Raw genomic sequence first — 26,910 nt, 5'->3', positions numbered from 1 at the left:
TCACCTGAAGGGCTGTAAGGAGCTGAAGATCTCCTGAGACTGGGAGACATGCGGCCCGCCCCTCAGTCCCAGCTGGGCTTGAGCTTTAAGAGACGTCACTCATTATCAGAGAAATGCAAATCAAAACCTCAGTGAAGTACCGTTACACGCCAGTCAGAATGACTGCTATCCAAGAGTCTACAAGCAATAAATGCTGGAGAGGGTGTGGAGAAAAGGGAACCTTCTTACACTGTTGGTGAGAATGCAGACTAGTACAGCTACTATGGAGAACAGTGTGGAGATTCCTTAAAAAAAAAAAAACACTGGAAATAGAACTGCCATATGACCCAGCAATTCCACTGCTGGGCATACACACCGAGGAATCCAGATCTGAAAGGGACACGTGTACCTCAATGTTCATCGCAGCACTGTTTATAACAGCCAGGACATGGGAGCAACCTAGATGCCCATCAGCAGACGAATGGATAAGGAAGCTGTAGTACATAATACACAGTGGAATGCTACTCAGCCATTAAAAAGAATACATTTGAATCAGTTCTCATGAGATGGATAAAACTGGAGCCCATTATTCAGAGGGAAGTAAGCCAGAAAGATAAACACCAATACAGTGCACTAACGCATATATATGGAATTTAGAAAGATGGTAACGATAACCCTATATGCAAGACAGAAAAAGAGACACAGATGTATAGAACAGACTTTTGGACTCTATGGGAGAAGGCGACGGTCGGATGATCTGAGAGAACGGCATCAAAACATGTATGTTATCAAGTGTGAAACAGATCTCCAGTCCAGGTTGGATGCATGAGACAAGTGCTCGGGGCTGGTGCACTGGGATGACCCAGAGGGATGGGATGGGGAGGGAGGTGGGAGGGGGGTTCAGGATGGGGAACTCATGTAAATCCATGGCTGGTTCATGTCAATGTATGGCAAAAACCACTACAATATTGTAAAGTAATTAGCCTCCAACTAATACAAATAAATGGAAAAAAGAGAGAGAGAGAGAGAGACGTGGGAAGGAAAATTGGGATCTGCTGGGCAGTGGCAGCCTGCAGACGGGGAGGCAGGTGGGTCACCATGCTGCCCTGCAAGCTGTTTCTCACAGCCCATCACCAGTACCCCTTCACCTCCACCCCGGTCTTTCTTCCTGGGGCATCCAACACCACCCATAGAGCGAACTCAACACAGCCTGCCTGCACTTCCTTCCTTCTCAGGAGAGAGCAGAGAACCGGCAGGAAGCAACCCCAAACCAGCACTACAAGCATCCCTACACTGGACCCTGCACAGCTGGATGAAGGAGCCTGAGCTCCACCCCCAACAGAGGCGGGTCCAGAAGCGGAACCGTGGATGGATAACGCCACGGACAGAAGAATACAGGTGGTATGGCCCAGTTATGAGACCTTGCAGAGCCAAAAGACATAAAGTTTAAGAATATGCTCTGAAAAGGTCAGGATGGGTCATATCCTCTGCCCCTGGGGCAGTGCTTCACCCTGGGCTCTGCAGGAACAGGGGTTGGCGGGCACAGGAGCCCCGTGGAAGGCCCAGCACCAGCTTCAGGAGGGAGACTCCCTCCACACGCGGCCCCTGCCAGCACAGAATTGTGCCCACTGTGCATGAACACAGACACCTGCTCATTTATACAACTACCGCTTTCTAACGCATCCATGCCTGGGAGTCTAGGCCTTTCTTCTCTTCATCAGAAGGATACCTGATCACCAAAGAGAATTCCGTTTCAGTGAATCCCCTGGCTAGGGTGCAGGAGGGAGAGCGTCAAGAAAGGAAAGCTAAGCCATCCAGAGCACTCAGCTCCGTCCCTCCTCCTCGGCTCTCACACGTTCACTCGGGAAACACTGACTGGCTGCCATAACGTGCCAGGTACACGGCAGTAATGTGAGGGGTTCAAAACATGAGACAGGCCAGGAACGGGTACATGAAGCAGCCAATCACGCCCTGTGCTGCACCCTCCCCTCTATCCCTGGGTCACCTGTCTCGCTGGCATTACCTGTTGGTAACTCTGCTGCTGAGGAACCAGCCGGGGCTGACTCGCAAACACATGGCCATCCAGGTAGAGAGGTGGCAGGTGGCTGCCTGGAAACACAATTCGAGGCAGGGGAACAGGATCAAGTCTCACTGTCCCAGAAGGTCCTGCAAAGTGGTGGGGGGAGGCAACGTGGCAGAGGTGGCCCTGGGCTCCTGTGCAGCCCAGGGCCCGGGGAGAGGGGCCGCTGCAGCCAGCCTTCCCCTCTCACCCACAACCCCGCACACCCAGGAAGGGCTCGGTCATAAAGGAGGCTGCCAAGGTCTCTCAGTCACGGTCCTCTTCATCTCCCTGCTATTGAGTCCACAGTGGAGAGTCAGAAGGATCTGTTGCGACCAGATCACTGAGACGCTGGCAGCTGGGCCCCTTGAGTCCCCACGGGCTCCTTTGGGCACTGACACCGTGATGAGGACAGTGACCATTGGGGTAAAACTGGCTCCTGCTTATTGAGGCTCAGTTGATACAAAACCCTCCCTGGATGTGAGCTCATCTCATGGGCATGGTGACCCCGCACTGGGCCATCACGACCCTGCTATTTCACAGAGGAGGGGGCAACGTTCAGACAGCTGCTCATGCGACAGAATCTCTGATGGGACCTCTCTGCAGGAGGTGAGAGAGCCCTGCAGAGGTCACAGAGTCATGTCGCCCCCCAGGGTCGGACGCTGAGAGCAGCAAGTGCCAGAGACCAGAGCCCACAGGAACCCATGGCCCCCAGGCAGGAACATGCTCCTTAGGTCAAGGCAGGGGGGCCTCAGGGCTACAAACCCATGTTTCCCTCGAGGGTACGGAGAAGGATCCATGAGCTGGACCAGGGGAGAGGTACCTGGAAGGGCTGCAGAAAGTGTGACTGAGGCCACGGGCACAGAGGGCTTGGAGACTCCACTGAAGGAGCTATAGCTGACCCCGCGGGAGGCCCCCCTGGAGGGTGGGGGCTGTGGGCCTGAGCTGGCGCCTCCTGGCGAGCTCTGCTCCAGCTAGCTGGGCGAGTTTTCCCAAGCCTTGTGCACAGACTCCATCTTTGGATGCAAGGAGGTGGGGGGAGATTGAAGTTACGGGCCAGAAGGCAGCGGTGGCAGAAAGCTAAGTCCAGGGGTGGAAGGAGGGGGTGTGCTGGGGTGGGGTCTGCTTGCTCTTGCCCACTCACAAGCCAGGCCCCAAGTTACCTTCAGAGTGAAGTCAGCGGTGGGGAAGGACATGTGGGAGGGGCTGATGGCTCTCTGGATGTGGTGGTCACGCTGCAGGATGGGGATGCTGGGGGTGAGCCCGGCCTGGAGGGAAGGACACAGTGGGACACCTGCAAAGGGGGGAACCACACCCTCTCCTGCCCAGACCCAGCCTTCCAGCAGGGCCGCCATGTTTCAGCAACAGAAGCACAGCTGGTGGCCAGCACGCAGGCCCCACTGCATGGCATGGAGGTCCCAGTTCCTGTCTCAGCCCCTTCCCCCAGACTGCGAAAAACAGGCCCTGGAAACATGCTCAGAAATACAGTGCTAGACCCCCTTCCTGCAGTGTCCAGCGCCCACTTGCATGTCATGGGGTTTCTGAATAATCGCAGAGTAAGGACACTTGTTGACTTAAATTAGCACAGCACTCTCAAACGTGTGTGACTGCGGAACCCGGGAAGTTTTGAATCACAAAGTGCCAAATACAACAGACCTTAGGGGTTACACCACTCCATTTTAAGCTCACAAAACCAGAGCGGGGAACAACTTGCCACGGGCGTTCAACTAGCTAGAAACGGCACCAAGACACAAACCAACCCTTCCAACCCGAGAGCCACACTGACGAGGCTCTCTTCCCCGGGTCCTGCTGGCACAGGGACCACACAGCTGGGCAGTAGAAGCATGGCCAATGTGTCCTGAGGTTTGACAACTGGAATCCCTGCGGGACCAGAGGCAGAGCTGGGCTGCAAGCTGAAATCAGAGTCCTGTAAAAAAAAGGGAACAAGGCCCACCGAAATCACCCTGGCTCGCCTTCTGGCAGAGACACACGTGAAGGAGACCCATCGCCTCAGCAACTCAAAAAACCCAGTATGGGACCTCCCCGGTGGTCCAGGGGCAAAGACTCCGGGATCCCGCTGCAGGGGGCCCGGGTTCGATCCCTGCTCAGGGAATTAGATCCCATATGCCGCAACGAAGACCAAAGACTCCATGTGACACAACTAAGACCTAGCACAGCCACATAAATAAAGACTTAAAAGTAAATAAGTAAGCAGTATTCACCATGTGAACAAAACGGCCAGCTGTTTCCGAAAAGCCCCCAAGCAAGGCAGCCATCCCCTTCCCTGCCTGGCTTCCTGCTTGGTCTGAGAACTTGCCTGGCATTGGCAGGGAGACGGGACCAGCCCATAGCAGCTCTGCAACCAGGATGCCACCCCACGACATCCCTTGGAGTGTTGCCAGCACCTACCAACCCACTCCTCCAGGAAAGGCCCCTCCTTCCTCTCCAAGCACCAAAAACAAGGGTTGGGGAGATGTGGAGAAGAAACACTTCAAGCCTCACCTTCGGGTTGGCTCCAAATTCAATGGGTGTCACTGGCAGCACAGAGTCCCCGTGAATCTCCACCCCATGAATGGGGAACCACAGCGCCTGGCAGCCGTTCGGCCCCCTCGGAGCCCTTTCTGTTTTGCAGAGAGCGCTCACTTCCGATGGGTCCCAGTCTGTGCTCCGTGCTCTGTCCTGAGCCTTGTTCTGAATCCTTGATGGAATAGCAAAGAGGCTGAGACACACAGCCTGGAGTGACCCTGACCTCTAGCTTCCAAGGAACTGGGAGCCAGAAAAGAAGAAAAAAGACACCGGCCGTTCTGCCAAGCCTGGCCCCGGAGAGCCGGGCTCCAGATGACCTTTGGCTCTGACTGCTTTTGAGTTTGCTCCTTGTGGCTATTGGCCTTGGGCACCAGGCCAGGCCCACTTGCATCCTCAGGCTTCAGGGTGCCACATGGGGAGCTGCGCTGCGAGGAGGTCGCTAAGGACTCTGGGACTTTGAGCTCAGGTCAACACCACTGTCTCCCTGGCTGCTCTTAAAGCCCTGCTGTGCAGGACACATGGCCAGTCAGCACCTGAGTCCTGCAGAGCGAGACCTGAGGCATGACATGTCTCCTGGCCCGAGCCCATGATCCCAGGTACACATGGACCCCTGCACTCTGAGCATGGCCAGACACCAAGGACCCAGGGTGGGTGCTCCCTGGCCATCCCCTCTTTCTCCCTCCCACACAGGCACCTCCTGCAGAGCTGAAAGCAAGACTGGTGACCAACGATGAGCCAGGCTCACTGCCTGGCCAGGGAGAGCATGGGCGGGCCACTGGGACGGCCCTTGATGGTAAGCACATGCTTGGTGCCTGGGGGCCACTCACCTCAGCAGAGGCAGGCTTGGTGCTGGTGAAGGCAGTGGCAGCTTTGGTCCAGGAGTCACTAGCAGAGGCCTGAAGGGGGAGGGCTGCTAGGAGAAAGACAGAGTCGGGACATCAAAGAGGAACAACCAAGCCAGAAACACGGCCACGGGCAGCTCACACAAACTCAAGTCTCCAAACCACCTCCCTCCTCAGTCTGACACCTTCGTTCGACTCCCCAACATCCCCAGAAACATTTCCATAAACGAGCTTCCCGTGATTTCATGAACAAAGAGCTCCAGGTAAACATGCCAGCAACTTCTCACTCACAGGGATTAGAATTCTGTATCACTACCTCTGCTGCGGTAAAGCTTTTCTCACATAAGCCAACTATTTATTTCTACAAATTGGCACCTCCCTACAAGTCTTTGAACGAGTCAAGCTGATTATTACTCAACTGTTGTTAGCCCAAGCATTCTTGAGAATCCAACAAAAGTCACAGACCCTGTGTGTGTGTGCAGAAAATCTCCTGAGCTCTTTTCCAAGATCCAGGGCCCTTCTGAAGCCATCCACACACCCCTGGTCTGAGCAACCACGAGACACTGCGCAATCCAGGAGGGAAATCCTTGATAGCCAAGGGTAACTCCCTAGTTGGTCCATTCTGCTTGACCACGCTGGCAGGTACGTATTTTTGGACATTTACACTGTGACACCCACCACTCTCACAAAACCAAACTGACTGCACCCAAAATATACTGAAAGACTACTGTACTTTCAATCAGAGTTGACTATTTCCCAATATTACATTGAAATGTTTAGAGTCAAGGTTTTAATCAGAAACATGAAGACAGGCCACGTGGTAAAACTAAGAGAACCAGGCTCAGAACCCAGGGTGTCTGTCATGTGGCTCCGGGGTTGTCACTCACTCTGGAAGTCTCAGCTGCTTTGAATAAAAGAGCTAGCAATGGGTGATTTCACCAAGTTCCCGCTGCCTTCCCTGCAGGGCCTTGCCCAAAGCAGGAACTCAAGAAGAATCTGCTCAATTAACATGGTTTCGTATTTTAAAATGAAAGATTACCAGAAAAATACCACTGGATAAGACATTCCTTTAACTTCAGGGAAACAGAGATTTTCTACAAACTAAGGGCCACCCTAGTCTGGTTTCAAGTCTAAGACGACATTTGGGGAGGGGCCGACAGAACCTTCCTTCTGGCAAGGAAAGGGCACACAGCACAGACAGGAAAGCTCTCGACTCCTGTTCTCCCAAATATTCGTCTGCTGCTCGCTCTCAAGGTAAGAAGAGAGGATTGCTGATGTGGGTGAGAGTCAAGTCAACTCCTGAGCGACCTCAGCCAGGAGGGGTGGGACCACTCTTTCCTGTCACTGGATGCAGAATGCTCTGCTCGCCACCACACTTCAGGCAGGGAAACGTACATCTGTTCAGAGGCTGCAGCGGCACGTGGTGCTCAGATGGCATTAACCCCAGACTCGGCAGAGGAAGCCAGGAAACAGGCAATGCTGTGTCTATGCTCACGGCCCCAAGGCAGAATCCTACCCTGAGAAGGACTGCAAGCCTGGGAGGCGGCCCGAGCCTTGGGATCCGAACACAAGCTCCTACCCTGACTGCTGCTCTCACAGATCTCGGTGCCCAGGCTGCTGCTGGGCACAGGCCCGTCGCCCTGCTCCAGACACAGGTTGTTCTGCTTCTTCGCAAACCGAGAGGAATTCAAGAGGAAAGACTTCGGCCTTTGACAGGAACCTACGGAGAAGAGGGTGATGGGGTCCAGCCTCGATGGCAGACGGGAAAAATTAGCTCCCCCCAGAAAGACGCCTCTGGGCTCCAAAACCACACCCAGAAACCGCTCCAGAGAATTCACGAACCATCAGTTAAAACCTTGACCACGCGGGAACGGCAATGCCAACCAAACCACCCCTGGAAGTGCCCAGTGGGCTGCGATCTGAGACTACAATAGGAGGAGGCTGGACTTCAGGAGCTGACAGAGGTCTATGTCCTGCTCACTTCATTTCAGCTGGTGTCAACAAGGACCAGTCATCCTCTGAGAGCATGGAAATCACACCATCTACCCCACGGAGCACAGGGAGAGTGGGCCCTGGGAGGCACTGCCTGCTTACAAGCATGTCATTCTTCCTCTCCCAGCCCGGGCCAAAATCTCAACACTCCGACTCCGCAGGTCTCTGCGTCCCAGCCCCCTTGCATCACGCCCCATACCTGCACTGCTTGCTCCTTCTTTCTCCTCTCCTCCTCCAGCAGGCAGCGCTGCTTCTTGGTCAGGACCTCAGTGAAGCCTTCGCCCACCAGAGCCCACCTCACTCTCCTCCCCAGGGCTGGATCCACAATTTTCAATGTTGGTGTCTGAACCAAGATTCACAAGGAAGGGCAACGGTTCCATTTACTGCAAGCTAAGAATAACCTAACCCTACAGACACCTGAAATCGAAGCACTGAGTCAACTCAAAAGGCCAGGCCCTTAGCTGGCTTGGGCCTCAGCCTATTCACTGTCACCAGGGTCTAGGAAACCCAGGGAGGATTTCGACACTCTTCTCACAACCCTGTAATGCGCTGTTATCTCAAACCAAACAGGAAAGAGTGAAGAAAACAGGCCTCAGCGACAGACACACCTGAGGCCCAGCTCCACTCCTAACCAGCTGTGTAACCCTGGACATATCACTCAACCTCTCTGGGCCTCAACTTCCCATCTTTAAAACTGGGACACTGCAGGGCTGTTATGGGGGTGCATCCTGCCAGACCACCAGGACTCCCTGAAGTCGCCCTTCCTTCCCGTGGCCTCCTCCTACTCTGGGAGCTCACTCTCATCCCCAGGCTCGGCGCCTCGCTGCTGTTGCTGCTTGGAAGCTCCTCCTACTCAGAGTCCTCACTGTGGGTCTCGCTGGCCATCCTCCGCCGGGGCTTGGCCCGGGGGAATTAATCTGGTGGGCCAAACTCCTGCAGACCCCAGCCCCGGCCACTCCTCTGGCTGCCGTTGTAGAGCGCCTGTGCCCCGAGGACGCCCCCGCCCCACAGGCTACTACCAGTGGGCTGCCAACAGAAGGTGAACTCTCAGAACCCATGGCCATGGCCCCGGGCTGGACCCCGGCCCCCAAAGCCTTGCTCCTCATCAATGAAGATCCAGTTATTCCTCTTGGTTAGGAGTGTGTGGCTGGCCTCCCTGGAGGGTCTGGCCTCTGGGGCCCCATCTGTGTTGTTGTGCCCCTCGGGACGGCTGGCCTCATGGTCTGAGCTGGCACCGACTGAGCCCTGGTCCTCTGAGGTGGCCGGGGCTACACTGGCCAGCACGGGGTCAGTCTTTTGGTCCTCGTCCTCAGCCGCCTCTTGGACAGGCCATGTGTCCTGGGCCAGGCAGGTGCTCCCCTCTGCCAGCTCGCCTTACTTTCACAGGAAGGAGCCATAACACATGCACTCAACCCCACCCTGTGGCCCTGCCCCAAGGTTCTGTGGGATTTGCCTCTGACCCCAGGATTCCTCCTGGGCCTTCAGTCACCATCAGAGCCTCTCACGTGAAAGCACCCAGCCATCTTCCTCTCACGCTCCTTCCCCAGAGCACACCGGTCCCTCCCAAGGTGCCCCTTCCCTGAGGGCAGTGTCTCCCGGGACAGGGCCTCCTCCCAGAGCCCATCTTACTGAGGACCGAGATTCCTCCTTCAGCTGCAGGGCAGCAGGACCAAGTGTCGCCTCACTTGACATGCACGTCCATGGCCAAATTGTCGCTGGATTTCAGGTGGGTCAGCGAGTAGCCTTTGCTCTGCAATGCCATGTAACCCTCGGGGCTCCACATGGGGCGGGGTCAATGGCAGTCATCTTCCTTTCCAGCAGCGGGGGCACACAGCTCTGGTCCTCAGAGCGACAGCCGGTCCCACTGAGGGAATCCGCGGGCATTATGGGTTTCATCAATCCCGAAGGAAGCAATCAGCCAATTGTTCACCTCGTTCAGCAAGCCATGGGTCGCCCACAGGCCCAGAGGAGACAAGCTGCCCCGACCATCACGCAGATGCAGCACCCCACCTGCTTCACGTCATCTGATCACAGAACCTCTGCAGGCACACACACATGCAATCTGAAAGGCCTGTTCAAAGACCCTGGAGGTCCAGTCTTAGTTCTCGATGAAGAGCCCCTATGTCAAAGGGTATAATGAACTGGCAAATGGAAACAGGACACAACCAACTAGAGAGCTCATGGCTGGTGGCAGAAAGCTAAGGGGTCAGGCAGCTAGCAGCGGGAGATGCCCGAGGGTCTCTTGCACAGACACAGGAAAGATGAGCTACTGCTCCAGGGAGCCCACACACACCAAGGAGCCAGTGTCTGTCGGCTTCTGAACCCTGCAAGAAGATTCTGAAAGGGGTCTGGGCTTCAGCTCCGCTTGTTTCTGCCCCTGAGCTTACAGTGACACACCACATTCTGTCCAGGGAAGGGGAGAAGGGGACACAGATGACACTCAACTCTTAACTGGCCCAAGGAGACAGGGGTATGCTGACATCTCAGTACAGTCAGATACAAACCGGCTGGGGAGATGGCACCCTCCCCCACCAGGGCCCCTCTGTCCACTTCTACCAGATGGGATGCTGCAGACGACATTAAAGGTCCCCCACTGGGCCAGAGTCTGTGTAGAAAAGGGGGTCTGATTGTTCAGAATCTTCAGAAAGCTAATTACTGGCTGCCAATGTTTTTGTGCCCATTTTTAAAGCTGAGAAAATCTGATCAGGAAAATGGTTCTGCATCAGGCCAGTGGTTATATACTTTCTTTCAGCTGTGGAGTGCTCTGTCCAAATGTGATCAATATATGACTCCGACACAAAGGTAGTCTGAGTCATGTGGTGGCGAGGACCCTCTCTGGAATCCTAAAATTACACACCATTTACTAAGTATTGATTATGAGGTATGCAGAACTGTTCAGCACTACACAGACCTATTTTTGGCAATATAGCAGCTCATATTACCTGAAAAAAAAAAAAACCCTCCTGTCACAAAAAGACTGTACAAAACCTATTACACATTTCACTTGCAGAGCTCTGCTCCCCCTAACCAGGAAACCCCCAGGGAGCTGAAACCACAGCCATGGGCAAGAGCCATGGGTCAGAGGCACAAGCAAGGGCTCCCTAGAGGGGAGCCAGGGACACATCTGTCAGATGTAGAAACCTACAAGCGTGCTCCTAAGCACTGCCCCTTCCCCCTCCCGACAAGAGATGGGTCTTCTCTGCACAGGCAGAGAGCTACAGCTGAGGTGCTGCTTACACAAAGACCCTCAAAGGGCTGTGCGTTTCAATTTCAAGACCAGAGAAACCTCATGCTCTTTAGGGAGATGACTGAGCTAGTGTCCCAGGCAGGGCCAGAGCAGGGAAAACAGGCCCCTGTGAGGAATTCAGGGCCACATGCCAGCTTTCACTCAGGCTTGGGGGCAGCAGAGTGGACTTCAGACTTACACTCCTAGAATTCTCCAGAAATTTCCTGAGGTACAATAAAAGGTAGTTCTAGGCTGGCAGATGAAAACGTAGAGCCGCCCTGGAAGGACACACCCTCAAACCAAGCTATACAGAATCCCCAGGGTAAGACTAGCTCTGCTGGAAATGAACTCATGAGTCAAAATCCCCAGAACATCGGGGGGAATGTAATCCACCACAAGTCCACAGCATGTTCATAGGATCATGCACTGTCCCCAAGAACTTCAGAAAACAGATCAAAATGTTAAACACCAGAGAATTACTGTTTACATTATTAAAATCATAAAATAAGGAATTGAAAACTCACAAAAAATACAAGACAGAAGAAAAAAAAGCTTTAAGGGGAATAGTCTAGTAATAAAAATACAGTCGTTGATATAAAAAACCCACTGGACAGTAAAACAAAAATAAAAACAGCAGAATAGACACAGTTGGAGAGAACATGGAATTGGAAAATAAGCATTTTCCCAGAGGCACCACAGAAATCAGCTCTCATATATTCAAGAGACTTGGAGGCAAAGTGAGAAGTATCATGATGCAGACACTCGTATAGCAGAATAAGTACAAATAATCAGTACAAATAATCTAAGTATATTACCTAAATACAAATTACCTAAGTACAAATATTAAGTACAAATAATCAAAGTAGATTACCTAGGAAGAAAGGATACAAAGAATGAAAAAAGGCAAATAGTTAACATGATAATTAGAAGAGAAACTCCCAGAAGTGATGAAAGCCGTACAACCGTAGATTTGAGCACCGTGAGTTTTAAGCAGAATAAAGTAAGGATAGATATAGATACATACCTAGACACAGCCTTTTGAGAAAGAACTCCAGTTGACCAAAGACAGAGAGATCTTAAAGCAACACAAACCAGACACAGGAGCCAGACAAAAAGGAATACTATCTTCACAGTCCTAAAAGAAAGTAACTGCAAACCTAGAGTTCTCTACCAGCTACACTATCGTCCAAGAGAAAGGCTGTCATAGGTGAAAAATAGTGCTCAGTCGCTCAGTTGTGTCGAACTCTTTGTGGCCCCATGGACTGTAGTCAGTCAGGCTCCTCTGTCTATGGGACTTCACAGGCAGGAATACTGGGGTGTGGTGCCATTTTTCTCCTCCAGGGGATCTTCTAGACCCAGGTGTGGAACCCATGTCTCCTGCATTGGCAGGCGAATTCTTTACCACTGGTGCCACCTGCGAAGCCCCATGTGAAGAATGCATATTGCCAAAAATCTTTCCTAGAGGCCTTGACAGAATGTACCTTCTGAAAAAATAAATGGAACCCAGATGGAAGGATAAGCAGCAAAGAAACTAGTCAGCATACAGGCAGATCTGAACAAGCACAGACTGAATAAAACAACAAAGATAATAATTTGGTAGGAATCAAAACAAGGGAAGAATTACAATTCCAGGCAAAAATTACAAGACTCGTGAATTAGAGCTCACATTCAGGGTAAACTGATTAGCCTTTGTTAAATCAAGGGTGCATGTTAGAGTTTAACCTAACCACTAACCGTAGAAACAGAATATAGAAGGAAAGCAAATAAAAAGAATCAGAAAACTTGACACACCCTCCCCCAATCTAACGGGAACAACTTTGGCAACTAAAGTCACAAATTCTCAATGTGGGTCAAACCGGACACATCTTAAATGTACAAAGATATTCTCCTCCAAAAAGGGCTCAGGCTGACAATAAAACGTTGGGCAAAAAAGATACCACACGAAGGCTAATCAGAAGAAAACTGGAATGAAATTATAGTCGGATAAAGTAGACGTTAAAGGTAGAAAACCCAAGTAACAAATGTGCTATACAAAGATATAAGAAACAAGATGCAGTCATCCCAAGCCTATATGCTTCCAGGTAGGTTAAAAAAAAAAAAAAACAAAAACTAACAGGTTTATAACATTTGACAAGTCCACAATCATGGTAGAAAATGTTCACACACCTCTTAGTAACTGATCAAGGGGATAAAAACTATGATGATATTTGTACAGCACAGTTAGCAAGCACACTTTAACGGACCATGTCCAATAGGGGAATACATTCTTTCCAAGCCCCTGAGTGAAGTGTGATCTGCCACTTGTTAAAAATAAAGTTTTACTGGAAAGCAACCACACCCATTCACTTGCTATTGTCTATAGCTCTTTTTGTTCTACCATAGCAAACCTGGAGTAGCAGTTCGAAGACTAAACTATTTATAATCTGGTATTAATAGAAAAAAATTGTGACTGCCAGTCTATATCATACAGACCATGATATATGACCAAATGGCAGCCGCAGTAGAAATTAGCATCATAAGGGTGATATTAAAACTCTGTATTTGGAAATTTAACAATGTACCATTAAAAATCACTCAAAATAAGACTAATATTTAGAACTGAACAATAATAAAAATGTTTTAAAACTCAGCGGCTCATAAACTCAGATGAGACTTAAATACATCAGAAAACTGAGAAACTAGTGACTTAATTAAGTATCCAACATAATTATAAAAAGAACAAAATGATTTCAGTGGAAAAATGGGGGGGAGGCAGAAATTAATGAAATAAAAACCAAATAAAAGACAGGAATTAAGAACCTCAAAAGATACATTTTAAAAAATGACATTAAAAAAATGGCATTCGACAAACCTTGGGAAAGACTAATCAAGGAAAAGAGAGAACACAAAGAACACTAAAGAACAGAAAGAGGGACAAAACTACATGGCAGAGATATGAAAATTAATTAAGACAATTTATGATTGATAATCTTAGAGTCTCTTCCTAACAATTCTTTGTGAGAGTTACTATTATACCCTCATTTTGCAAACAAGGAAGTTAAAACTCAGAATGGACGTGTGGCTTGCGAAGAGGTCAGACTGGAATCCAGGTGGGGTCTGTCTACCTCCCAAGGCAACGCCCTTGACCACACCACATACCCTGGCCTGTCACTGCACCTTGGTGCTTACCCGAGGGATACAGGGCCTAGGGGTAGAAATCCACTGGGGTCTGAGCAGGCGAGTTCCGTGGGTCCATGTAGGAAGGCACCATCATCCACCTGGGGTCGAAGCCCAGCGTCTGGGGTAGTGTGGGTAGAAGGTGTCATGCAGATAGATGATGGAGGGTACGCCGGCTGCCAGTGCTGCATCTTGTACAGCTGCTCCTGGCAGAGACAGAGATCTGGCTGCACAGGTGCTGCAGAGCAGACAGGCTGTGTGTGCACGCACACACAGTCTTCAAGGGAAAACCCACCCAGACAGAAGACCAGAGAGGGGAGGCCCCAGTGTATGCATGACCACGTTCAGGCCTGGGCCCTCTCCCAGCATGGAAGCATGGTCACGCCATTGTCACACGGGACCCTGGGGCTCCCCGACTACACATGGCACCTTGGGTGCTCACACAAATCAAAGGTTCTCCTGGAGCTGACCTGTGACCAGCACACCTCCCAGAGCACCACTCCCCGATGCCCCTCCCCACCCACAGCCCCCACGGCCTCTTCAATCCACTCTCCACACTCCAATGCCCTGACCATGGCTGGAGTCTTCCTGGGTTCTCCACAGCTCTCCATCCAACAGCCAGAATCCCACAGGGCTGCATGTGATCTACAGGGTTCTGCGGGTCCTGACCCATCTGCCTCTCCAGCATCACCTCCCATGACTGCCCTGGCCTCCAGTCCACATACCTGCCTGCCCACCTGCTTCAGGCCTTGGAAACACACTGGGCCATCTCTTCACTGGGCCCCAAACCCGCTCACCCACACCCATCCTTCAGGTTTCAGCTTAAAGAGCACTTCCTCTGGGAAGCCTGCCACAGGTTCCAAGGAAGATCAGGTCCCCTGTTCTCGGCTCTCACTGCACTGGTGTTTCTCCTGCGGTTGGCCTCCCTCCCTACATCAGGAGATCGTGTACCAAGTTCACTGCAGTCCATTCACCTCTATCACCAGACGTGGTGCGGAAAAAGTTCATTGCATGAATGGATGAACATAACACATCAATAGAGTATTAAAACTCAAGGACCTATACCCAGTGAGGGTTCATTTCAGACCCTGCTCCACAACACCCTGGAGCTTCCATCACAAGCGTATCCTGAACCAGCATCCTGGCTAGACACAGGTATAGTCAAACAAGCAGGACAGCTGACCCGGCACACCTATCCTACCAGCCTGCTGGCTCAACTCCAGCCTGGGCTGGGTTCCCTGGACGGCTTGCCGGTGCTCACAGCGCCTCTTAGGAGCGCTCGGCACTCAGTAAGTGGAGCTCTCCCGGGCTCTGCTCACAGCTCCTCCTCCTGGTTAGACCCCAGGTCCCCAGGGAAGCTGACCAGACAGTCTGTTTGCAAGACTCCCTCAGGCTACTCTGGCACGTTCAGACTTCCTCCTACTATTCAGGAAGGATTTACCTGTCACTGCCCATCCCTACCCTCCTAAGAATTCTTCCCTAGAGCAGCTGTTATGACTGTGTCCAGCTGGAGTGACTCCAGAGATCTCTCCAGTCGGCAGTAAATCTTCACCAAACCGAGGAGTAATTAATTGCATGCTGCCTGCTAACGGTACAAAATTACAACAGCACAGTAAATGTACCTGACTGTCTAGAACATAGGCCACATTGGGCTCCTGGAATGCTTCCTAGGAGCCCAAGAAAAATAGGGTCTGGGGAGAAGGTTGTAAAAGCAACTTTATAAAAATTCTGGGGAAAGGTGGAAACATTGATCTGTTTCCCCAGGGCACTCACATTTTGGAACATTTTTATTAGGTAGTTAAAAAACAGGAAAAAGGAGTCCAGAATGGCGGTGGCTAAAAGACAAGGAAGAGATAAGCCCGTGAAATAGAACAAAGGAAGTTCTGAGGACCAGAGAGAGGACCTCAGGTAGAACAAACAGCACTCCTGGCTTGCCCAATTTACATATGGCAGGCCCAGGGTGAGGAAAAACATAAAAAACGAGGAGCCAAAGGCTGGGGATCGCTCTCTCTCCCATGAACTCTCTCTCTCTTTCTCTTCTCTTCACGTCTTTTGGCTCAGCATGCCCTCATGCCTCCAGGGTGTACTTTCCTTTTATTTTCTAAATAAAACTGAGCTGTATCACTGATCTGTCTGAGAGCTATAACACGGTCTGTCCGAGAGCTGAGAGCTATAACACAGTCTGTCTGAGAGCTGTGACACGCCAAGGGCTTTAATGTCCATCACTTCAAATTTTTGTTGTGAGGAGACAGAACTCCCCCGACTTTCCTGCTGGCTCAGATGGGAAAGCATCTGCCTACAATGTGGGAGACCCGGGTTCAATCCCTGGGTTGGGAAGATCTCCTGGAGAAGGAAATGGCAACCCACTCCAGTATTCTTGCCTGGAAAATCCCATGGACAGAGGAACCTGGTCCATGGGGTCGCAAAGAGTCAGACACAACTGAGTACTTTCTTTTCTGACAATTTTTTTATTACTAACAATAATTTACCAGACTTCCCCCGGGGTCCAGTGTTTAAGAATCCACCTCTCAGTGCAGGGGATCTGGATTTGATTCCTGGTCAGGGAACCAAGATCCCACGTGCCACCGGGCACCCAAGCCCATGCTCTGTAACCAGAGAAGCTGACGTGCCACCACGAAGACCCAGCACAGCCAAAACAAAGAGAGAGAGAGACTCAATATTTTAAAAACATTGAGGGAACACCAATAAAAACACTACTGGACTACTGATAAATTAGTCTACAGGCACCACAGATCCCCTCACTGCCAAGCAGAGGGTCAGGGCTTCATTCCTTCCGCTTCACACTGACCTGTCCAAGGCCCGACACAGCTAGATAAGCAGCACCATTAGGATCAGAACCCAAAGCTGTTTGATGCGAAACCTACAACCTCCGCCCTTAACTCAAAGTCAACATGCCTCACTAGTGCTCTCCGCACAGCCTCCAGACCTCTTCCTCCTGGGGAGGTTCCAGGGTGGGGTCGCTGTCAGTGTGAAGAGTAGCCATAGTATAAAACTCTGAATGAAGAAACCACTCAGACACCACCAACCATTCCTTTCAACACTAGACAACAGTGTCCATAAACTACCAACAAAGGTTTTCATCCAGAGGATGAATTACCTAGAGAAATGAAAGGCCAGGGCTGATCTCCAAGGCCCCCACTCTCCACTTCCCTGCTGGCGACTGAGGTATAGGAGGGTGGGTGTCGTTTGCTTAAATTGAAGGGGCCTGGGAGGTGGAGGGGAGGGTCTGTTTACCATATGCGCTAAGCATCTCCTGTTTAGCTGCTGCTGCTGCTGCTGCTGGTACCGGAACCTGGAGGGAGTGAATTCTTCTACTTGCTGAATCCCTGTGCAGGGGACCTAGCCTGCCTGGGCCCCTCCTCACTGCCGCCGCTCTGAGACACTGCTAGAGGAGCTGTGGGGGTGTCTTCTGAAACAGTGCTGGCGATCTCCTGGGCAGAGAAATCAGGGAAGCCTACATTGGCAGAGTGACCTGTTCTGGTTGAAGACTGCAGACACAGGAAAACCAGAAAACCAAGCAACTGCTAACCCATTAATTGATTTATGGAATCCAGAGCTGATTCCTTAAACATTTTCCCCAAGTTTCTTTATCTCATGAGATTGCCATTGCCTGGCCCCCAATGTCTTTTCCACTTTCTGTCTTTAGAGATCTACTGCTAACTTGAGATCATGCAAGATGTGTGCCTGCATAAGCTTGTACTGAGGGGGAGATTTTTTAAATAGCTGGGGAACGATGATGGTTAGAAAATCCACGGCCACCTCTCTGTGTCATGACACCAGCTGGTAAAGTCGGGGGACTTTCTGGGCCCTTCCTGCAGCTCTGGCGAGGGAAATGCTCGCTCCCGTGAGCCGAGCATGGATGGCTGGTGGAGCAGGTAGTGTCCTCCCATCCGGGCACCGTGGCCACTTCCACTCAGACATTCAGCACTTCTGGCCTCTGGTCTCTCCACCTGCCTCGCATGGAGGAGGCTCTGGGCCCTAAGGTGTTGGGGTCAAAGCCCCAGAACTGAAGGACAGAGGCACAGACCTCAATGCATGGGGACTCTTCTGGAAGCCCTCAGACAGCCCCCTGTGCTCCTGGGCCAATGGAAGGTTTGCCAGACCCTTCAGAGAGCACAGAACACTGTGCTTTGGTGGCCATGCAGGTCAAAAGGATGAAAGCCCGAAATGAGAACCAGTTCTGAGTGGTCACAGCTGAAGTTTGCAGAAGACCAGGTGGGGCAGGGGGTCTCGCCACCTGCTGTGATGTCCAGCTTACTTTGCACTCAGGCTGAGCCATGCAAGTCTCTTTCTATGTGCTCAAGCTTTATATAAGTAATTTTGTTTCATTGAAACATTTAACTGAGACTGGAAAATCATCCTTAAGGGGACATAAAGCTGAAGGAGGAATTGAAAACTATGTAAAAGACACCTTTCAGGCTGCTGAGGACATGGCCTTCTGGGGTAAAGGGCCTTTATTGATTCTGACTCTGATGTTGTAGCAGCAGGGAAAAGGAACTCGTTACTCCCACACTGCGATCTCCCAAGCAGAGGATGTTAAAACAGATGAGGCTCAGGCAGAGATGCAGAGTGTGTGTGAGAGAGGAGAGTTCAGTTCAGTCGCACAGTCGTGTCTGACTCTCTGAGATCCCATGAACCACAGCATGCCAGGCCTCCCTGTCCATCACCAACTTCCGGAGTTTACTCAAACTCATGTCCGTTGAGTCGGTGATGCCATCCAACCATCTCACCCTCTTTCGGCCCCTTTTCCTCCTGCCCTAAATCTTTCCCAGCATCAGGGTCTTTTCAAATGAGTCAGCTCTTTGCATCAGGTGGCCAAAGTATTGGAGTTTCAGCTTCAACATCAGTCCTTCCAATGAAAACCCAGGACTGGTCTTCTTTAGGATGGACTGGATGGATTTCCTTGCAGTCCAAGGGACTCGCAAGAGTCTTCTCCAACACCACAGTTCAAAAGCATCAATTCTTTGGCACTCAGCTTTCTTTATAGTCCAACTCTCACATCCACACATGGCTACTGGAAAAACCATAGCCTTGACTAGACGGACCTTTGTGGACAAAGTAACGTCTCTGCCTTTTAGTATGCTGTCTAGGTTGATCATAAGTTTCCTTCCAAGGACTAAGTGTCTTTTAGCTTCATGGCTGCAGTCACCATCTGCAGTGACTTTGGAGCCCAAAAAAATAAAGTCAGCCACTGTTTCCACTGTTTCCCCATCTATTTCCCATGAAGTGATGGGACCAGATGCCATGGTCTTTGTTTTCCGAATGTTGAGCTTTAAGTCAACTTTTTCACTCTCTTTCACTTTCATCAAGAGGTTCTTCAGTTCTTCACTTTCTGCCATAAGGGTGGTGTCGTCTGCATATCTGAGGTTATTGATGTTTCTCCCAGCTATCTTGATTCCAGCTTGTGCTTCTTCCAGCCCAGCATTTCTCATGATGTACTCTGCCTATAAGTTAAATAAGCAGGGTGACAATACACAGCCTTGATGTACTCCTTTTCCTGTTTGGAAACAGTCTGTTGTTCCATGTCCAGTTCTAACTGTTTCTTCCTGACCTGCATACAGGTTTTTCAAGAGGCAGATCAGGTGGTCTGGTACTCCCACCTCTTTCAAAATTTTCAAAGTTTGTTGTGATCCACACAGTCAAAGGCTTTGACATAGTCAATAAAGCAGAAATAGATGTTTTTCTGGAACTCTCTTTCTTTTTTGATGATCCGGCGGATGTTGGTAATTTGATCTCTGGTTCCTCTGCCTCTTCTAAAACCAGCTTGAACATCTGGAAGTTCATGGTTCATGTATTGCTGAAGCCTGGCTTGGAGAATTTTGAGCATTACTTAACTAGTGTGTGAGATGAGTGCAATTGTGTGGTAGTTGGAGCATTCTTTGGCATTGCCTTACTTAGGGACTGGAATGAAAACTGACCTTTTCCAGCCCTGTGGCCACTGCTGAGTTTTCCGAATTTGCTGACATATTGAGTGCAGCTCTTTCACAGCATCATCTTTTAGCATTTGAAATAGCTCAACTGGAATGCCATCACCTCTACTAGCTTTGTTTGTACTGATGCTTCCTAAGGCCCACTTGACTTCACATTCCAGGATGTCTGGCTCTAGGTGAGTGATCACACCATCATGATTTTCTGAGAGGAGAGAGACAGAGACAAAGAGAAAATCTCAGAGATAGACAAAATGAAGCAGAGACAGAGACTTTCAGTTCAGTTCAGTTGCTCAGTCGTGTCCAACTCTGCAACCCCATGGACTGCAGCACTCCAGGCTTCCCTGTCCATCACCAATTCCCAGAGCTTGTTCAAACTCATAAGAGAGAGAGAGAGAGACTTTACTAAAAGAAAAAAAAAGAGGTTTAACAAAAGTTGCAGGACTTCCCTTGCCCTCAGTGTGTCTGGCTCCTTTCGGCATGGCTGGAGTCCTGCAACACTGCCCTTCGTGCGAGGCAGTGACAAGGGGAGCCTCTGGGGTGCTTTTATGGGACAGACGGGTTTGCAGGTTGTCATCGCAGGGCCATCAGGAGCCTTGGGCGTCCACCCCACAGGAGCAGCTTCTTGACAGTTTCCTCCTCAAAAGTCTCCAGCCATTGGAAATCCATTTGTTGTCTCTTTCCCCTGGAAGGAGAAAAGGAAGACGGGAGAATTGAGGCAATCTATCAGTGTTTGGAGAAGCTGCAAATTAGCAGCCAGCAAGGTTATAACGAACATCTGAGCGATCGTGACCTTGGAACAAAAATCAAACCCAGACTCCTGCCTGTCTCAGAGGTTAAGTATGTGGTGAGGGTGAGGGCGTGGCGGGGCGGGGGGGGGGGGGGGGTTGCTGGACGCTGCCCCCTGGTGGCCAGCTCAGGCACGTCGGTTCCGCTGTCCTTGGGCCCCGGTGCTGAATTGTGGGAGTTGTCAGACCACCGGGATGGTGGTGAGGCGTGTGCAGTGAGTAACATGCAAGTCACACGGCGCTGATTAGCCAGGGAGGCTGTGGGCAGCAAGGGAAAAGCTCCTTCTGCCTCCCGGCTTGACGTTCACCGATTTCTTCTTTAACTCCCTATTTAATTCTTTCAGCACCTCGGGTTAAACATTTAATGGCAGGAAAAAGGCTGCTGATGCAGGCGGGAATAAATAAGATGGCCTGTATTTAGAACGAGAACATTTATTTCTGAGTGCAGCTCTATCAGGCATGTTACTTATGTCTTGCAATTTTCCAGGATCCAGATTTCTCCAGACCCTTTGATTTTTCCCAGTCGACACAGCAGTGAGGGTGCAAGCGGCAGACACTTATTAACAGTGAGAACACATGGGGGCTGTGTTTTAGGAGTCATCCCAAACCCTTTCTTAACTGCCTGCGCTGTTTTGATCTGCTTCTTGTCATTTAATCCAGAGGTGACAGTTGTAATGCTGACGTGACCCAGGCAGATGGAGCCTTCAAGGCAGAGACAGCTCGAGCTGCTGGATAGTGTGGGGTGGACAGGAGAGATGGGCCGGAGGCTCAGCCCCTGGTTGGCCAGGCGCCTGCGGCGTTGGGACGAGCTGTGGACCAGGAATCAGGACCAGAGCCAGCACCACCCTCGGCCCTTCTGTGAGCCTTCAAAACAGCTCAGTCTCCTTCTCATGGCAGTGCCCACTCCACACACTCCAAGACCAGGATCCACTCAAGGCTCTGGCAGGCCCTCTGGGTGAGCCGCCCCTGCCTGTGGGTCTTAGCTTTCTCCTCCGTGAAGTGGAGTCACAGAAGCATGGTTGCAAGCTTGGCAGTAGGGTGGTCACAGTGAGCGTTAGGTTCCTGGTAGGACAGACAACATACCTGCCCTGCCCATCCCACCAGGTATGGCTCAGCACACACAGGCCCATTAGTCCCAGAGCCCGGGTTCTGGCTGGTTGTGAATGTAGTCCTTTGTGCAGCATTCATCAAGGCAAGAAGCCACAGCTGGACTGGGAGAAGATGAGCTCAGACTCACATAAGCACGGCCGTGAGACACAGGGAACGTTAGGTGGGTTGGAACCTGTGGAAGACCAGAGCAATGTGTGGAGCTAGGACCTGCTCTTCATGGGAAGGCACTCCCCTCCAGGTTCCAAGGGCACAATGTGGGAAAGGCACCCGAAGGCAATCCACTCTGTAGGGTTGGGAAGCCTGAGGCCCTGTCTCTCAACTGGGAGAGAAGCCCCCAGGAGAAAGGGGAGCCTCGTGTGTGCAGTAAGGATGCAGCCCCAATGGATTCTGCCTTCTCTTCAAGTCATTTGACAGCCTGTCCAGTTGGGGGCTTTTTGACAAAAATCTCTCCTGCGTGAGATCCTCCCAACCCCAGAAGTACTAGCACACTCTTCTCAGGCTTCTGGAAACTTCTCCGCATGGTCATTTTATTCCCAGAGAGACTGGCAGTCCCTTGCTTTGGACCACACTTGGCCAAAGAGGATTAGAGAAAACAGAGCAGAATTCACTTGGTTTTTGATTTCCGTAGGCTGTTTGGATTTTGGCAAAGGGAGAATTAACTCATGGTGACTTGTTTTTCACTCTAAAGAGAAGTTGACATTTTTTTGCCAGGTACTGAACAAGTTTGAGAAGATTCATTCGAAGAACTTCTGACCCTACAAAACAGGACTGGAATATACCATATCTCAGAAGTGTGCTCCATTGGAGGATGGGGTGTCCCTTGGGAGCGCTTCTCTGACTCAGGGGGAAGCGCCTGGTCACTGGAGTTCTGTCTCCTGCCCCCGATTATTCCCAGGGCCCATGGGACCTCGCACTTCCTGCTGCATTTAGAGCTACGCAGGAGATTAGCCAGGGATGAGCGCGCTGGAAGAAGGCAATGGGCAGGGTACCCTGGAGCCAATCACCACCTCACCCGGAGCAGGTGCTTATTGTCCGCATCACCCGCCTGGCCCAGGGGCCCAGGGGAGGCAGATGCTGACCTCAGCCCACGGAAGAGCTGCTCTTTAATTGGCCTTGAGTCACTTCATCTCCATTTGCCTTCCAGGGCTGTCTGCCTTACATCATGGATATTTGCATTCCACTCCATCAGTTGGCCCTAAAATCACAGGCTCTCCAAAGTCTGCAGACCTGCAGTTGTCGAGGAGGAGCCAACCATCCAGTGAGATGGGTGTCGTAGGAAGACTGCCTCCCCCACTTAGCTGCTACACGAGCTGGAGCAAATTATCCCCATGCAGGAGCCTCAGCCGCCTCCTCTGGGAGGTAACTGCAGCAAAGATCAGGGTAAGCATGCAGCGCCAGCTCCCAGGCACAGATCAGGCTCTGACTAAGGTATGGCTGTTGGTACGTGTCCCCTGGCTCCCAGAAAACACCATACCTGTAACAAAGACAAGGGTTTCCATTTCACCTCTCTGACACAGGGTGTTCGAGACGCTCCTGGAAGCAGGCCTGTTTGCATGGCCACCATGGAAGGGGCCAGGATGCTCAAGGCCCAGGGGTGGGGGACAGGGGGCAGCTGTCACCCTGGTGATGTCTGCACACCCTGTAGGGCATCGTCATGGCTGCAGACAGTGCTGATGCTGGCGCTTGGCTCTGGTCGGTGCTGCCTGACACCCCTCATCATCAGTCCAGTGTCACGATGAGTGTGACCTGGCAGGGGGCCCTCAGCTGATGGTCGTTTGCTGACTTAAGGGGTCTTCTGTGAAGGGAGGCACCTGGAACCCAAAGCCCCCTCCTTCCACTTTCTGGAGGTGTCAGCAGGTGTGAAAAGCCATGGAAATGGGTCCTGGGGGAGCCCGTGAATCAAATGAAGCGCAGGCAGTTTGGAGTCCCACAGGGCAGGCGCAGCCCAGAGCCCCCTCCTCATCTCCTCAGTGTCCCCTCCTGTCCCTGCCCACACCATGCTTCTTGTGACCAGGGCCTGGAGAAGACTGTCCCCAACATTCTCAACAGTGAGCGTCCCCTGGAGCCACTGTGCCTGGGGGCGCGGAGGGACCCCAGGCTGGGGCACACTCTCCCTCCTCATGTGGCTCACAGTAGGCCCACGCTGAGCTCTCCAGTCTCCCAGGTGAGGAGTGGGGAGCAGGACCTGAAGGGCTTGGTCCAGGCCTGCTGGCCAGTGCCCTGGGTGGATGGACCCATTTCCATGACTCCCAGCCTCAGGATGGCTCTGAGCAGCTTCAGGTCAAGGCCAAACGTGGTCCTGGGACATCCTGTGGGTGAGATAGGGTGGGGACAGGGGCGGGCTTGCACTGTGGCTCTGCCTTCTCCTGTCCATCCTGAAGGCATTGCCGTGGCACCTGCAACTGGACCCATGGTGACCGTACCTGTGATGACTATACCCGCGGTGACAGTGCCTGTGATGTCTGTATCCACAGTGACCCTACCTGTGATGACTGTACCCGTGGTAACCCTGCCTGTGATATCTGTACCCATGGTGGCCCTACCTGTGATATCTATAGCCACAGTGACCATGCCTGTGATGTCTGTTCCCGTGGTTACCCTACCTGTGATGTTTGTAGCCATAGTGACCATGCCTGTGATGTGTGTACTCATGGTGACCCTACCTGTGATGTCTGTACCTGTGATGACCCTACCTGTGATGTCTGTACCCATGGTGACCCTACCTGTGATGTCTGTACCCGTACTGACCCTACCTGGGATGTTTGTGCCCATGGTGAGCCTACCTGTGATGTCTATAGCCATGGTGATTGTAACTGTGATGTCTATAGCCATGGTGACCAGGATTCTCCTCCCCTCAATCACACTGAACCCCTGAGCTATGTCTCCAGAGTCAGGATCTATTTGTACAAGTCAAAAGGCAGACTCTTGTTCTTTGAATAGTAGAACCAAGAATATTTAATGATTCGATGCAGTTGGGTATAGGAACTGTTCTGAGTGCTGTTTATAATTCACAGTTAATTAACCTTCCTCTTCAAAAAGAAATACAAAAATTTGAGATCTAATTTCTCAATACACATTGTTTCTGGTATCCATTATTTTTAAAATATTTTTCAACTGATATTAAGAAATAATTATGCAAACTATCTCAGACTGATTAAGGTGACTGTTGCTCTGTTCAGATTTTCTTTGAAAATGTGTATTATAGTGAGCTTTCGTGCAATGCATCCTACAAGAAAACATTCCTGTCATCTAATTTTAAAGCTAAAGCCACAGGGAGGTTCGGGAGGAAGGAGACATGTGTATACCTACGGCTGATTCACGCCGATGTATGGCAGAAACCAACACAATACTGTAAAACAATTATCCTCCAATTAAAAATAAACTTAAAAAAATAAAATTAAAAAAAAAAAAGCTAAAGCCAGTGTATAGAAGAAATGTTACATATAATTTTAAGGCAATCATTTTGCTTTGTGATGAAAAATTCTAACTTTCAGAAGAGGACACAATAGAGTCAGCCATTTTAAGAAACCCTTCATAAATAAAAACAGTGTTGGTTGTAGTGGTTGGTAGCTAAGTCACTGTCCAACTAAAATTCCAATTTCAGAATCTCAATCATTTTTAACTTCCTTGTGAATATTATTAACAAGATGATCAGGATTCAGCAAAATATCAGGAAGAAAAATAAAACTGTCTAAAAAAACTAAAAATCATTGTAGAGTGATAACATTCTACCTCAACCAATCACTATTATAGATTATAAAGTTAATATCAAAGAGTATTAGGGCTGAACATTCTCTTTTAAATGGAAGAGTTTTAGGAGCTGAATTTAAAACCATTTTTGGTCAGCGCCAGGGCACAGATGGCAGACTGTCTGCAGGGCTGCCTGCCTGCCTGGCAGGTGGAGTAGCACCGGGTCGGGGGAGGTCTGAGGTCTGCCCGAAGTCCCCACTGGTCCAGCTCATTCATTTCATCTTCAGTGGCTCAGACAGTGTCCGAAATGTCTGACTCTTTGCGACCCCATAGACTGTAGCCCACCAGCCTCCTCTGTCTACAGGATTTTCCGGGAAAGAATACTGGAGTGGGTTGCCATTTCCTCCTCCAGGGGATCTTCCCAACCCAGGGATCTAACTCGAGTCCCTTGCGTCTCCGGCATTGGCAGGTGGGTTCTTTACCACTGGCGCCACCTGGGAAGCCTGATCAGTGGTTCAGACACCATCCAAAACCACAGGTGGTGGAGAGATGGAGCAGAAGGAGATAGAAAGGTGCCAGAGAAGATGTCGTGCCATCTCTCTCAGTGCTTACCACAGACATGCTCTTCTCGGGGCCTTGTTCTGTGATGTGGGCCAGTTACTTACACTTTTATCTCTTTAATTTCCTTAAGAGAAAAGTAAAGATAGTAATACCTGCTTGGAGTGGTTGTTTGGAGGAGTAAATGAACACTTACTGAAACACACACATGCACACATACACACATGCACACACACACTTGCACTCGCCTATAGACACATGCAGGCACACATACACACATGCACAAACATGTGCACATATGCACACACACATGCTTGTGCGCACACAATACACACATGCACGCGCGCACACACATGTGAACGTAGGGCCTATACATTTTGATGGGAAGAAGGAAACAAGGATGATTGACCCAGGCTGGGGGTTAAGGGTCACAATGAAGTGCTTTCTGTGTCAGGGCTGCCAGATGAGGTAACCTCTCCTTTCTTCTCCATTTTGCCTGGATCAGCCCTGCCTTCCTTGCTTACTATCCTCGCCAAGATCTTGTTAATTACAAAAAAGGAGAAGTGGGGAGGACTTGCAAGGGGGGTGGTCTGAGGGTTGTTCTGTGGCAGGCAGGGTCAGTTTTGCAGGCGCTTTGCAAAATGAACACTGGAAAAGCAGCCACCCTTCTTGGCCTGAGCGTCCAGTGTGTCTGCTGTGCTTGCTGTTCCCAGTGGGGCAGAGACAATCTGCCAGGGCCTCCGGGATGCATGAGCTGTTTGCTTTTTCTGTCCTCCAGTTACCAGGAGCAACAGCGAGGGTGTTTGATAGTGAGGGTTCCCTGATGACTTAGTGGTTCTGCCCCCAGGTGCCCAGGCTTGCCAGGCACGAGGCCATACCACAGTGGCCCACGGTTGGCGGCCACATCAGTCTGGTCCAAGCTCATCTTCCATCTGAGCCTCTTCTGCTCCTTCAGTGGTTCCCTGACTCCAACGGCCCAGGCTGACAAGTGTTCCGTGATCATAATAGATGTTGTGGCTAGTGCATTTATGTATAA

General features: G+C 50.8%; 1 non-coding gene and 1 pseudogene across 1 annotated transcript; both read right to left on the bottom strand.

Moving 5' to 3' along the window:
• Positions 1–24,158, bottom strand: LOC133052153 (protein PRRC2B-like; annotated as a pseudogene).
• Positions 2,302–2,387, bottom strand: LOC133053313 (small nucleolar RNA SNORD62). Its single transcript, XR_009692231.1, has one exon. It is a non-coding gene; the product is annotated as a small nucleolar RNA SNORD62 (small nucleolar RNA).
• Positions 24,159–26,910: the final 2,752 nt, after the last annotated feature.

This window comes from Dama dama, chromosome X (assembly GCF_033118175.1).
Source record: "Dama dama isolate Ldn47 chromosome X, ASM3311817v1, whole genome shotgun sequence".
Lineage (NCBI taxonomy): Eukaryota > Metazoa > Chordata > Mammalia > Artiodactyla > Cervidae > Dama > Dama dama.
This window is presented reverse-complemented; position numbering and strand designations above follow the sequence as displayed.